This window comes from Pelodiscus sinensis, chromosome 5, assembly GCF_052426305.1.
Source record: "Pelodiscus sinensis isolate ZL-2025 chromosome 5, ASM5242630v1, whole genome shotgun sequence".
Classification (NCBI taxonomy): Eukaryota; Metazoa; Chordata; order Testudines; family Trionychidae; genus Pelodiscus; species Pelodiscus sinensis.
Genome location: NC_143056.1, coordinates 22,804,589 through 22,818,337, shown reverse-complemented (window position 1 = coordinate 22,818,337; position 13,749 = coordinate 22,804,589). Strand labels below are relative to the sequence as shown.

The following is a 13,749-nucleotide window of genomic DNA, read 5'->3' as shown; positions in this document are numbered from 1 at the left end:
TGCTGATGCAACAGCCTAGCAGACCAATGCTGTCTCGTCACTCTCTTGACCTCCTTCATCTGTCTATCTGTAACCCACCTACTGTTCCTTGTCATGGTCTGTGTTAGTACAGTGCCTAGCTACTATAATACAAAGGAAGGAAGGAAGGAAGGAAGGAAGGAAGGAAGGAAGGAGACTCTGTTTGCAGCCCATGCTAATGTAACAACTATGTATATCAAACTATCTTTACACACACAAAAGCACAGAAGCCAGGAAACGGAGAAATGAGTGCCCCATCCTTTTTCTGTTCAAGTGATTAGACTTTTGCCATCACTTTCAATGGGAGTATAAGTGGCCCCCTAAGGCTGACATCGCCATTTTGACCCACTGTGTCCTTGAACTGCAAATGACATGATTCTCTCTCAGAGAGTGCAGAGCAGGGGTTGGTCCTATTACATATCCTAGGATCAACTTCACCTCTAGATAAAAAAACTTAAAAAACAATGAGTGGTCCAGTAGCACCTTAGAGACTAACCAAAAATATATATGGTATCATGAGCTTTCGTGGGAACAACCCACTTCTTCAGGTGAGCGAAGCAAAAGGCACAGAAACCCTAACATTTAAACCCCACAAAAAGAGAGGAGAGAGGGAGAGAGGAAACCTGTCAATTATAGTGTCCATGATAAATTGACAGGTGGTTTTTTTACAGATTTTAAATCTTTGGAATATGAAGTCTTTGGGAGTTATCCCCAACTATGAACTACAGCAGTACAGGCAGATTCTGAATCCCTTGTTTCACTGGTAAATTAAAGCATCAATGACACCCATGATTTCACTTGGGCTACTTATATAATTGACAGCTTACAAGGAGCTGACAATTTGGTCTTAAATTTGCCCCCACACTGCACAGAAATCACTTTTCTAATTTGCAATCCATTGTCACTTTTAGAGTTTCTTGAAGCATGCCTGCTTTGAAGTATCTACTTCCACTGAAAAGCATTCACATTTCAGATTGCTTCCCTCTTCCTAGTTTGTGTGCTTATTTTGACAGATTGGTTTCCTGCTCTTGATCTGTTTCATGTCATTAATTTTCAGAGGAGTATACTGGTGCAAATGAAGATTTCTGCTGGAAAAGTGAGGATGCAATATTACAAACACCAGCAAAGACTCAGAGTGGCAGGTGGCTGCCCAAGGTCCAAAACAACCTGAACAGGAAATGGGGATGAAGAGAACAGTAATATACAGGTGAAATATAAGGGCATTAGGAGGAGTTAGTTTTCTTTCCTCTTGCAATGGTCATAGCTAAAGGTTGAGGACTGACTGCACAGCCACCCTCAATACTGGGGCTTACCCATTGACCTGGGCTTGTATTATGGTGCTAAAAATAACAGCACTTTCCACTTGGACCAAAGCTCAGATACTGAAATCCAGTGAGGGTAGAGAACCTCAGAGTGCAGGCTCCAGCCTGAAAGGAATGTCTGCACTGCTATTTTTAGGGTGATAGTGTAAGCCCCATGAGCCTGCGTCAGCGGGCACAGACTCAAACGCCACAGGGTGTTTTTTTTACTGTCTATATACATCTTTTGACTAGGCTTCAAAGTTGCACTGATTCATAATAACCCAAAAGATGTCCTGCCAGCTAGAGATTACTGGGCCACACACAAACATACACACACACGCTAAGGAACAGGCAAACACTAGTTTTAGAAGAATTGGATTTTTATCTGTAAATGTCAGTAGATTGGATTTCACTGTGCCTACATAAACTGATAAGTAAAATGAAATTTGCAGATAGGCAATGAAGGAAAAAGGTGCTTGAGAACTTACCAGTGTTTGATTTAAGAATACTTATTATTCTATATTTTGAAACGGGACGTTGACAATTTGTGTTTTAATAGTTGTAAATCTTTTAACTTTTTTATTCTTAATGTCCACTGTCATTAAAAACTCTTGTCTGAAATTCTGCCTATAATTCCCTGAAACTCTGAAAATGATAAAAAAATGAACATATACTTAAAAATAAACATTGGTGTAACCATCTCTAATCCAGATGGGGGTACCCCAGAGCCAGAGGTCTGCTAAGCCTGCCTTCCCCAGATGGAGAGGTACAAAGTAGACAGTGCATGAGGAATTAGAATCTGGCTATCAGCATTTTCCAGCAGTTACTATGCAGAAGCCTTTGAAATTATCCTCCATTTCTCCTTAGTTAAAACAGGAAATTATAGGCAGCTATGTAGTAGCTAAACCTCCCACCAAAAAAATGACCAAAAAAATGAAAAAAATCAGTTTCAGTAAAAAATTTTCTTCAAAAACGTATTGAAATTTTTTCTAGTTTGGAGCCAATTTTAATAAAAAATTGAACAATTTTCAGTTTTCTTTTGGATAAAAACCTAACATTTTAATTTGAAAATTTGATAGTTCCTGTAGAAATTTCAGTTTTGACAAAAAGCAATTTTAAATGAAAAGATATCAACCAACTCCAGTGACAGTTATTGGTTACTGATGGCTTTTTAATTTGTATGACTCTGCATTATTACATGCTTTTCAGAATGATATGCTTCTTTATCTTTAACAGTCCCCAGGCAACTTATCACCAGTTCTAACCATTCTCTAATCATGCTCCTGCCTGTATCTAATATTGGACTCTATGGCCCATTGGGCTGATCCAGTACAGCAATTCCTGTTATATCCTTTTCTTTTATTCCATGTTGCTCCATAATTTTGTGTTCTCAGTTATTCACCCTTTTAACCAACTTTATTAACATTAGCTGTCCTTGAGCAGTGCAAACAATGTAGGAAATCTCAAGTGTAGGAGTTAAGAATTCTGCAAAACACTCCAAGTTCTCCACTGAACTGTTTTGTACCTAAGGAAACCAAGTCCTGAATTAGAAGTTTCATTGGGGGGAGGGTGGAAACTACATTCCCCATAATGCATCATAAACCCAACTTTGACATTTCTCAATGCAACACTTTATTAGCCAAACACTGTATTATTATGACTCATGTCAAAATAAGCATTATTAAATCTGGGTCAAAAATTAAATGAACCATCTTAAAACTACTTAACTTCAAAATCTCTACTGAAAACAAAATAAGCCAAGATACTTATCATACTTCAGCAGCCTTGGTCTCTGAAGTAAGTCTTATGCTTGATTTCCCTTTGCCAACAAGATTAATGTTTGGACAATCTTTTTTCAATACAAATGTTTATTCACTTATGCCGGGGAGGACCTATTCTTGGAGCCTTCTCAAATTTAAAGTTAACAAAGAATTATGCAACCAAAGTGGAACTTCTTATGCACAGTGTCTGATTCAAATTTGTTTTTCAAGGAGAAATGTGACCTCAAAATCTGTACCATGGTTATGTTAGGATTTCCATCACAATTTTAGCAAAGCATTGTTTACTAATATTATATAACCCAAAATCAAATGGACCCACCCTCCAGGAGGCTGACAACAGGCATCTCCAGCCCAGAGTCCACCATGGGGGGGAGGAGCGGAGGGGAGGACTGACTTCCCTCCCAGAATGTGGTGAGCTGCTCATAATAGGGGCAGGTGTGGGGTGCCACTCCCTGGCCTTGATGTATGCCTGCTTCAGCTCCTTGACTTTCATGCGCACCTGCTCCTGGGTGCACATGTGGCCTTTTTCTCCCAGGCTGTTGGCCATTCAGCCACAGATGTCAGTGTTCTTGTGCCTAGTGCGGAGATCCTGGAGGTTTGCCTCCTCTCCCCAGACCTCAATGAGATCCTACTGTGTGACACAGTGCTAGCAGGGCTTGCGTTGTCCCAAAAACTGTTTTCCCTGTGGCTGCACCTTTAAGGGCTGAAGGAGAAGGGGAACTATAGAGTTCTAATGAGGGTGAACAGAGTGGCCATCAAGGCAGCTGTAAGAATCTCTGGAGGTCATTTATTTTTAAATAACCACAGCTGCACTATTTACACACACCGTATTTCAAAAAAGCTATTTTGAAACAGGTATTATTCCTCATGAAATGAGGGTTACAGATTTCAGAATAAGAAGCCTGTTATTTCAAAATTATTTTGAAATAACGGGATTGCTGTGCAGATGCTCACCTTGTAATTTCGAAATAACGTGAGTTATTTCAAAATAATGCTGCAGTGTAGCCAGCCCCTAAGGTGCCATTGTTTTTAGAGACTGCTATTAAACATAGCAGCTCCTTCAAATTTCTAGGAATAAAATCCATTTGTGTGCAAACTGATGGGGTTTTCTAAGTCCAGTCCTTCCCTAAGGTGAATAAAACGAATAGCCCAAATTTTGCCCTCATTTACATCTATACAGCACTGTTGATATTCATGGTTGATGGCAACAGAGTTGCATGAATGTAATTGTGACTGAATTTGATCCCCTAAATTTGCATGTGATGGTACTTTTCCCCTCTGCAGAAAAGAGAGATAACTCTAAGATTCTATGTTTCACATTAAACTGAGAAGTTAAACTGAAAAAATATTTCTGAAAAATGTTCCTTCTTTTTCTATGACTTCATTTGGCTACTGTTAGTTAACACCTGCGAGAATAGGATGTTCCTATTTCATTGCACAATGGAATCTTTATGCCTGGGGATCAGAAACAGAGATTTTATTTTAAGTATATCCTTACACAGATTACATAGAAATATTTTAAATGTTTGAAAATCAAGAGAAATGGTACTCTGCATAAAATAACAAATATGAAATTACACAGTCACCATTGATAGCGGGTCAAATTCACTTCTCACTCACTGTGTAAATCAGGAGCAATGCCATTGAAATCAATGGGGCTGTGTCTACACTGGCATGAATTTCCGGAACTGCTTAAAACGGAATACTATTCCATTTTCAGTTTTTCCGGAAAAGGAGCGTCTACATTGGCAGGCTGCTTTTCCGGAAAAGCCCTTTTTCCGGAAAAGCGTCTGTGGCCAATGTACACGCGCTTTTCCGGAAAAGACTACTGGGCTGTCTACACTGGCTCTTTTCCAGAACAGTGTTCCGGAACAAGGACTTATGCCCGAGCGGGAGCAGAATAGTTTTTCCGGACTAGCGGCTGATTTTGTACAGTAGAGCGTCGTTGCTTTTCCGGAAATTCAAGGGCCAGTGTAGACAGCTCGCAGCTTATTTTCCGGAATAAGTGGCCCAGTGTAGACACAGCCCTTGGGTGAAATCCTGATCCCATTGAAAAATTCCCCCTGACTTCAGTGGAGCCAGGATTTCATCCATTGCATTTGACATCAGAATCAGGCCCAGTATACATACCTCACAAGTGCCCCTGAAACATTGCTCTTCGTGTCCTACTGACCTTTGTGTTTTAAACATTAACTGTACTTCCCACTCTAAAGTAAACCCCGTGCTAAGGTAGCACTGACATTGTTTACTGTCTGGCTGTATAGATGTCTGGCACAGATTGCAAAGTACAGTAGCACCAAAAAAAAAAGTGCTCCGTGCATATATGCAAAAGCGCCCTAGGTGAATTTCATCATACATTGTGCATCTGAAACTAAAATCAGGACTTTAATGCCTTTTACACTATTCATGGTTTGCAAGAGGCCTGTTACCATGTGAATAAATATCTCATGGTTGATTCTGATCTCACATTAGTGTAACACCATTGGCTACCATGGATTTATTTCACATGTACACCACATAGATGAGATCAGGATGTTTTTTCTTTCCACATAGTACATAAAATTGCCTTACCAAATCAGGGCACTGATTTGTCTAACCTAGCATCCTGTCTCTGGCAGCAACTAGCACTGGATGCTTCAGAGGACATGCAAGAAATTCCATAGTGGACTATGATTGAACTATTTCCCACCCATTTTGCAAAGGAATGGCACCACCTATACATTGCACGGACCTCACCAACACACTCCAAAAAGCCAAAAGTTTAGTCTTGATAAAACAAATGTGTTGTCAAGTCCAAAGCAAAGAAAAAGCAAAGTTCCATTAGCTTACTGTTTGTCCAAACAAAGGCAGGGAGGTCATTTACTGTTTCTGCAGTAATGGGATGTGTGGCATTAACTGATGTCAGGAATTTAAGCTATATTTAGTTTAGATAAGCTAGTGATATAGAATCACAGTCTAATTACCCAAGCTAACAAATCCAAATACGATACTGCACAGAGAGCAAACTTCAGTGTGACCACTGAGGACATTGCCAGTACAGTGCCAAAAGAACACTACTATTACTCTAGCCCAGGGGTCTCCAAACTTTTCAGCCCGAGGGCCGCATTAACTATCAAACAGCAGTTCGGGGGCCGACTACACACTTGAGGTCCAAATAAAAAACAATCAAAACATGGATGTTGTTTTTAATTATTTATTTAATATTATTTTATTCAGTTATTATTTAATAACACATTCATACACTACACATGAACACCTGTATTAGTGTGAATGGTGAAATTGTTTCCTGGATGCCAAAATAGACATTTCTGGCTTTAGATTTGTTGTCCCTAACATCAACAGTGACCTGAGATTATCATCGGACAAGTTTGTTCTCAAATTGTTCTTCACGTATTTCATTCTTGAAAATGTTTGTTCACACAGGTATGTTGTTCCAAAGATTGAAAGGTACCTTGATGCAAAAGTTTTGACATTAGGAAAGTCTTCCTTGGGCAAAAACTGGTAAAAACCCACCAGTCCTATTTTGAACTTGTCCCTAAGGAGGTCATTTGCTTGCAACTCAATGACTTCCAGCTGCAGTTCATCTGGGCAATTGGCCACATCTGCTTCAAATGGGTTTTGAAACAATCTCACTTCTTCTGCCTTTGAATCCAAAAAGGTCTCCACGGGCCGGATGAGAGGGCCTCGCGGGCCGCATCCGGCCCCCGGGCCGTAGTTTGGAGACCCCTGCTCTAGCCGAACACTACTATTACTCTAGCCATCACATCCACAATTAGCACCCAGCTTGGGCTCTGCTGTAAATTTTAAATCCTGTGTCACAGCCCACTTACTGCCAATGCCAATCAGATAAAGCAAAATAGACCTACTACGGTAGTAGTAACTACCTCCCTGTTCTACCATGGCAATGCCACATTGTGGCATTCCAGAGATCTTTTACAGAGAGATGGATCATGTTTCCCTCCTTGCTGGAAAGTGTATGTAATGTGTTCATGCCCACTGCACATTGACTTAAATTTTGTCAAAGAAGACTCCTTTCTGCAAAATTTTCTAAACCTTTTTTTTTTAACCTACAGAATAAACTCAAACCACTTTTCCTAAGGCTGCCCCTGCAAACAGAAGCATTCTCTTCATGTTCAGCTGCAGAACGAACAGCACATGACTTCTCCTATGAAGATAGCTTAAACCAGGGAAATCCTCATGACAGGCTTTATACAGAGGGCCATTTCTTCAGCTTGTGTCAATCCTGGTCATGCCATTAAAGACAATTATGCTGCACCAATTTATAGCATTAGACCTAAAGATTAAAAACAGAGATTGGGAGAGTGTACTGTGGGCCTCTTCATGCTCGGCTGCACACTGTATACCAGGGTGCAAATAAGAACATATCTGACACTTCACAATTTATTTACCATAAAAGCTTTTCAATTGCTGGCCTGCTCACAGCAAACATGATGTCTAAAATTATTTTCTCTTGGGCCAAGTCTACACTGGCACTGTACAGTGCTGTAACTTTCTGGCTCAAAGGGTTGCCAGGTGTCCAGTTTTGAACCGGACAGTTCAGTATTGAAGCTTTCTGTTTGGGAAACAAATTGAGAAAACATAAATGAGAAAATATAAATGTCCGGTATTTTCTAAATAAGATGTAATGTAGATTGTGATGTAATGTCAAGTGTGTTGAAACCATCTGGCAACCCTACTGGCTCAGGGAGTGAAAAAACACACACATACCCTGAGCACAGCAACTTACAGCGCTGTAAAGTGACAGTGTGAACCAGGCTACAGCGCTCTCCCAACTCTCTCATGCTGTGTCCACACTTTTAGTTTAAAGCATTTCCATGGCTGCTCTTTATACTCTTAAGGGTAGACAAGGCCTTAGATCATGCAATTGTACAGTAGCCAGTAAATTCTAGGGCAATTTGTGAGAGACAATCTATGGGCCTATTTTGTGAACACTTACTACTAAGTAGGGTGACTAGATATTAAGTGTGCAAAATCAGGATGGGAGAGGGGTAATAGTTGCCTATATAAGGCAAAACTCCTAATATCGGGATGGTCCTGATAATATCCAATATCCACTCACCCTTTTATCAAGTATAGTTGTTGCTACTGGGAACAGCCCTGCTAGTAAGAAATGCACTGCACTCAGTGAGTATTTGCAGGACTAGATCCCATAACATTCTGAGCCAGATAATAGCCTTTGCTTCCATTAAGCAGTACTTTACTCTGCAAGTGACCCCACTGACATTCACCATCAGCCCTTTGAGAATTTGACCCTATACAAATAGAAGGGCATTGATACCCAAGCTTGTTCAGTTATGAATCACATGAAGGTGTCTATTGTTAAAATTCCTTAATATTTAGTATGAGTTAGCAAAAGTGCAGTAGCAGGCACAGTAAAGATATTTTATCACATTAAAAGGGTAAAGGGTTAAGAAGAGTGACACACTTGCTGCCAAACAAATGTTACAGTTCACATAACAAAGAACTTCCTTTGTAACAGGATGGGTAAAAAGTTATTCAACTGTTTATTATAAGATCATTGCATTCTTGGGCTGACTGGCAAGATTAAAATCTCACCATTTAACAGCAATGCGTAAAGAACAAACAGATTGACAGGAAACAGCAACGTTGTGCTAAATTTTTTTTCCCAAGAACATATGTTTAGGAACTGCCAGATCTCAGTGTAAAAGTGATCGTTTGTGGAAACTACAGGATACAGCTATCTGCAAATACATATTTTTCGTTCCTTGCTGGTCATTGCCCCACTTTGACTTTTTGACTGAGACCATCCTCTCCTACAGCATCAAACTCTACTCACCTTACTCAAGTGAGCACTTCCTGAAGTCAGTGGAACCCCTTTTCTGGCAGTAAAAGAAATCAGATTTAATTCTAGGTGCCACACTCCGTAGTGACTCACTACCATGAGTGTCAGCCTCAGGGCACAAAATTAAAAAGCAGGGCAGAAACCCCAAACTGGTGGCATGTTCTGTAATTAGATTTCACCAAACCAATAACAACTTGAACTCCTAGGCTATGTCTATACTGCGCTGTTTTGTGCAAAATAATATGCAAATGAGGCAAAGCGTGGAATATCGCCATGCCTTATTTGCAAAATTAATGAGCAGCCGTTTTTTGCGCAAGAAAAGCCATCTACACGGCTCGTTTTTGAGCAAAAGCCTCTTGTGCAAAAAAGCAGCCACTCATTAATTATGCAAATGAGGCAAGCCAATATTCCACTCGTCACCTCATTTGCATATTTCTTGCACAAAACAGCACAGTATAGACATAGCCTAGATGTCTCCTTTTTGCGCAAAAGCCTCTTGCGCAAAAAGCAGCCGCTCATTAATTATGCAAATGAGGCATGCCAATACTCCATGCTTTGCCTCATTTGCATATTTCTTGTGCAAAACAGCGCAGCATAGAAGTAACCCTAAAGTGCCAGAACAGTGATGCCATGGATAACAGACAGCCCCGCTTGGGCATTCCAATCTATCTTGCCACCCAGGCAACTAGCACTACATGGTAGATAGTCACTTTTACACCAAAAACCACAAAAATGTTTAGGTTACGCCCTGTGTTAAAGAATCAATTGCTGCATGCAAATCTCAAACCAAAGACAATGCCTGTCGCCAATCCTATAATAAACTCACTAAATGTTTATTAATTAAGAGAAGAAACAGGAGTTATTTACAAGGTTAAAACAGAAATCAAACATACAGATATGAGTGGCAGTTTTAGATTTTAAAACATAATATGAGTTTTATAATAAGCAGCTCTATATGTTCTGTAAGGCTGACCCATGATAAGCAGAATGAGAACCTTTTTCTTATATTTAGGCATCTATTCCCCAAAGAGTCTAGACAGCATAAAAGAATCCTTTTCTCCTTATCAAGGATTTTTATCCCCCTCCCCCATCACAGAATCCTAGCTGAGGGGTTAAGCAGTCCTACACATAACCCCTTCCTGGGTGAGCAGGGGGAGCAATCGATAAGTCTTTGTCCTACAATGACCCATTTGGATTCAATAGTCCTTACTGATGGGCAGGAGATCACACCTCTTGAGGTATGCTCATATTTCACACTTGGTAATGTTTCTACCCAACTGTGGGGAATTTAAAGTCTTAACAAACATTGTTATAGTTACAGAGCAAACATTTCAACATCATAAAGTGGGATACCAAGATTATAGTAGGATTAATACAGGCACCACCGTAAAAATGCTCCATAAAGTCTAAACCCCAAACATACCGTTATAACTCTAATATCTGTTTTGGTAATGATAACACACAGGTAAGTCTGACTCATTTCCATCTATATATTCATAAGTGTTCAGAGAGGCCAAGGGATCTCAGCATGAGCTAGGACTTTGTCTACTAGGACCTTGTACTGTATGCCAGTGTCGCACTGGGATTCTATCTCCTGCCTAATATGAACTACTCTTGCACTGAATTAGTAACACCAGAGCATATGGACTCCACAGCTGAATGCTCTGAGCAACGTGCTGGGGCATGGAAGGCAGGGAGCTTGCCCGAAGGTCCTGCTAGGCTGCTGGCTGGGAGCAAACCTATGTAAGTGCCTCCCAGACAGAGCCTACACCCGGCACTCCACCTTCTTCCTCCCCACAACCCTCTGCTCTTCCTCCTGCACCATGTAACACAAATCTTCTGCACCCCTCCTGCACCCATACTCCCCTAGACCCTGCAGGCCAACCCCCTACCCCAGGTCACAACCCAAACCTCTGCACCTCCTCCTACACTGCTGCCCCAAGCCATCACCCCATCCCAGACCCTGCACCCCCTTCTATACTCCTCCTCCAGGTCAGAATTCTCTCCTGCACCCCTACCCATATCTCTCCTGGAGCCTGCACCCCCTCCTACACCTTAATCACCTGCTCAAGGTCACAACCCCCTCCTTCACCCAAACTCCCTCCCAGACCCCATACTCCCTCCTGCATCCCAATCCCCTACCCCGAGTTCCCATGTACACCTGACCTCCATCCCAGACCCCGTATCTCCTCCATTAATATCATGGACAAGTGCACCTCTAGACCACTTACAAAATTCTTGGAGTGTCCCCCATCAAAAATTATTGCCCACCCCTGCTTCAGTGGCTTTGGATCAAGCTCTAAAAGATTATTTGTGGGCAGTCTCCACTTTCCCTTTGTTTCCCAATTTCCCTCGGTTTATTTAAAGAACCATTTCCCTGAAGTCCAGGCAGCAAGTCACCATTATTTTTTGTAACAACATTGTATTAGGATAATAGTTCTGGTTTGAGTCAATATTCCTGTTAGCCAGAGTGTCAACCCTTGCTACAAATCACACCCAAGAAGAAATCCATCACAGAGTAAACAATCACCATAAAATAATAAAACTTCCAAATTATGGAAGAGTGGGCTGCCAAACTCCTTCAACAAGCAGTGCTCTGGTTCTACTTGGAAATAACATTCAGGTAGATCATTGCTCCTTTTTTACCTGAACACTTAGTCAAATTTCAAGGCTTGGATGGTCCATTTGGGAGTAGAAATGGATGGAAGGTTTGATGTAATTTGATGTAATTTTGTTTATTTACAAAGATATACAAAATCCCATATCTCTGAATGCAGAAGGAACCAAGAACACTACCGTTACACCTCATTCAAGTAACGGTAGTTCGAATTAGAAAGCCTAATTCGAACTACCTACTCCGTGCCGCGTGTAGCCACGGGCACGGAGTCCGAACTACCGGGGATTTAAAAATGGCAGCGCCCAGCAAGATGCAAATGAAGCCCGGGATATTTAAATCCCGGGCTTCATTTGCAACTTCGATTGACTACATTAACCATCCTAGTTCAAACTAGGGTGGAAGTGTAGACATACCCTTACATACCCAGCACTCTTTAGCCAACAGCAGACCCAAAAGCTCTCTCTTTAGCTTTTCCCAGGGTCACTTTGTACTCATGGATTACTCCTGGGATTTCTGGGGTTTTTTACCTCTCCCTCGCCCCCTGTTCTTGTCTTGGTTTGGATGTGTTCTCCCGGGGCTTGTCTTCATGTACAGCACTACAGCAACCCAGCTACACAGGTTCAGCTCTGTCACTGTTGCATTTTAGTTTTCCCATGAATTTCAGATGCTATTCTAACATTGAACCAAGGACTTCTCAAGCTAAAAGCTGCCACAGCTTGAGCTGATGAGCCATATACCATTAAGTGGGCCTACAATAGGCTCATATCCTCACAGGGTGAAGCTCAGAGAGAGAGCAATGAAAAACATTCTCCAATGGTTACAAGAGTACCACAAGATCAGACTTATGCGTGCAAATGATCTTTGGACATGTCCTACCTTAGAAGTGCCAGGACCAAACAGCCCCCAGGGAACACCAAAGAAGACAGCAATGTCAAGATGTGATGATGCCACCTAAAATAAATAAACAAATAAATAAATAGCTTCCTTCAGTCACCTTTCACATAATGATCTAAAGACCAAGTCCAGTGAAGCACTAAGCAATGGGATGACAATAGAAGTGAAGAGTGATCAGCATCTCTAGGGAGCTGCTCTGTACATCACAGGATCCACCCTTATTCTTTTGATGACATGGAAGCAGATACATTGCCAAAATGCTGGATTTCCACAATTGCATGTCAGTAAGCAGCAGTAATCTCACTTCTACCAATGAGCCAGGGGAGGGATTTGGGATTCTGATGTCACCTTCAAGGACAGAAAATCCCATCCTTTTCATTCCACCTGTGAACATGTCTGATAAAACTCTTTCAGTTGGAGGCCAAACCTAACATATTGTACATAGCTTTTACTCTTCCTCTGGTGGAGAAGTAAGAAGCCTGGTGTAGCTAGGATTTATGGCTGCAGAAAGTGGTGGAATAGCTCTAGAAGCTGATCCTGCAATGTGCTAAACACATGGGCTACGTCTACACTGGCCCCTTTTTCGGAAGGGGCACGCTAATTTTGAAAGTGGGAATAGGGAAATCCGCGGGGGATTTAAATATCCCCCGTGGATTTAAATAAACATGTCCGCCGCTTTTTTTCCAGCTTGGGAAAAAGGGGCCAGTGTAGACGTAGCCCTACTGTTTCTACAGCAATCACTCATAGGGTTTTTTCTGTCCTTCTGTCCCTACAATGGCATATATGCCTTTACTATTAAAGGCATTATCCACTTGTTTACAGAGATAGATGCTTTCTTACTGCCTGCAGTTATTTTAATATTATATTAAAGCCATAGTTGTTCTCTCGTAACTACACAGCAACATAAAAACAGCTATACTGGGTCAGACCAAAGTTCCATCCATCCCAGTATGCTGTCCTCTGACAGTGTCCAATGCCTGGAACTTCAGAATGAATGAACAGAACCAGTAATTATCAAGCAATCCATCCCCTGTCACCAATTCCCAAGATCATGTGTTTTACTGATTGCATGACTGTGATGGGGTGGACCAGGCCAAATAACTTCAACCCTATGTTTCTGAAATCATTGTTGGTACAGTCCATTTACCAATCCTTGGTAACACATCAAAGTTGGTCATTTTAGCCTACCAATATCACCAGGTATTCTCCACAAACATCCCTGATGGAATGCATTAAGTTTCCTATTGTGAGCTTCTAGCATTTGCTACAATTCATCATAAGTATACAGCTATCTGGATACCACAATATTTTATA

At 41.2% G+C, this 13,749-nt stretch overlaps 1 protein-coding gene across 1 annotated transcript in view; it reads right to left on the bottom strand.

Moving 5' to 3' along the window:
* LOC149524297 (uncharacterized) overlaps positions 1–12,493 on the bottom strand; it is a 378,401-nt gene extending 365,908 nt beyond the window's left edge. Inside the window, exon 1 of the transcript XR_016349592.1 lies at positions 12,418–12,493. The gene's annotated coding sequence lies outside the window, so the exon portion shown is untranslated. The remainder of the gene's footprint in view (positions 1–12,417) is intronic.
* Positions 12,494–13,749: the final 1,256 nt, after the last annotated feature.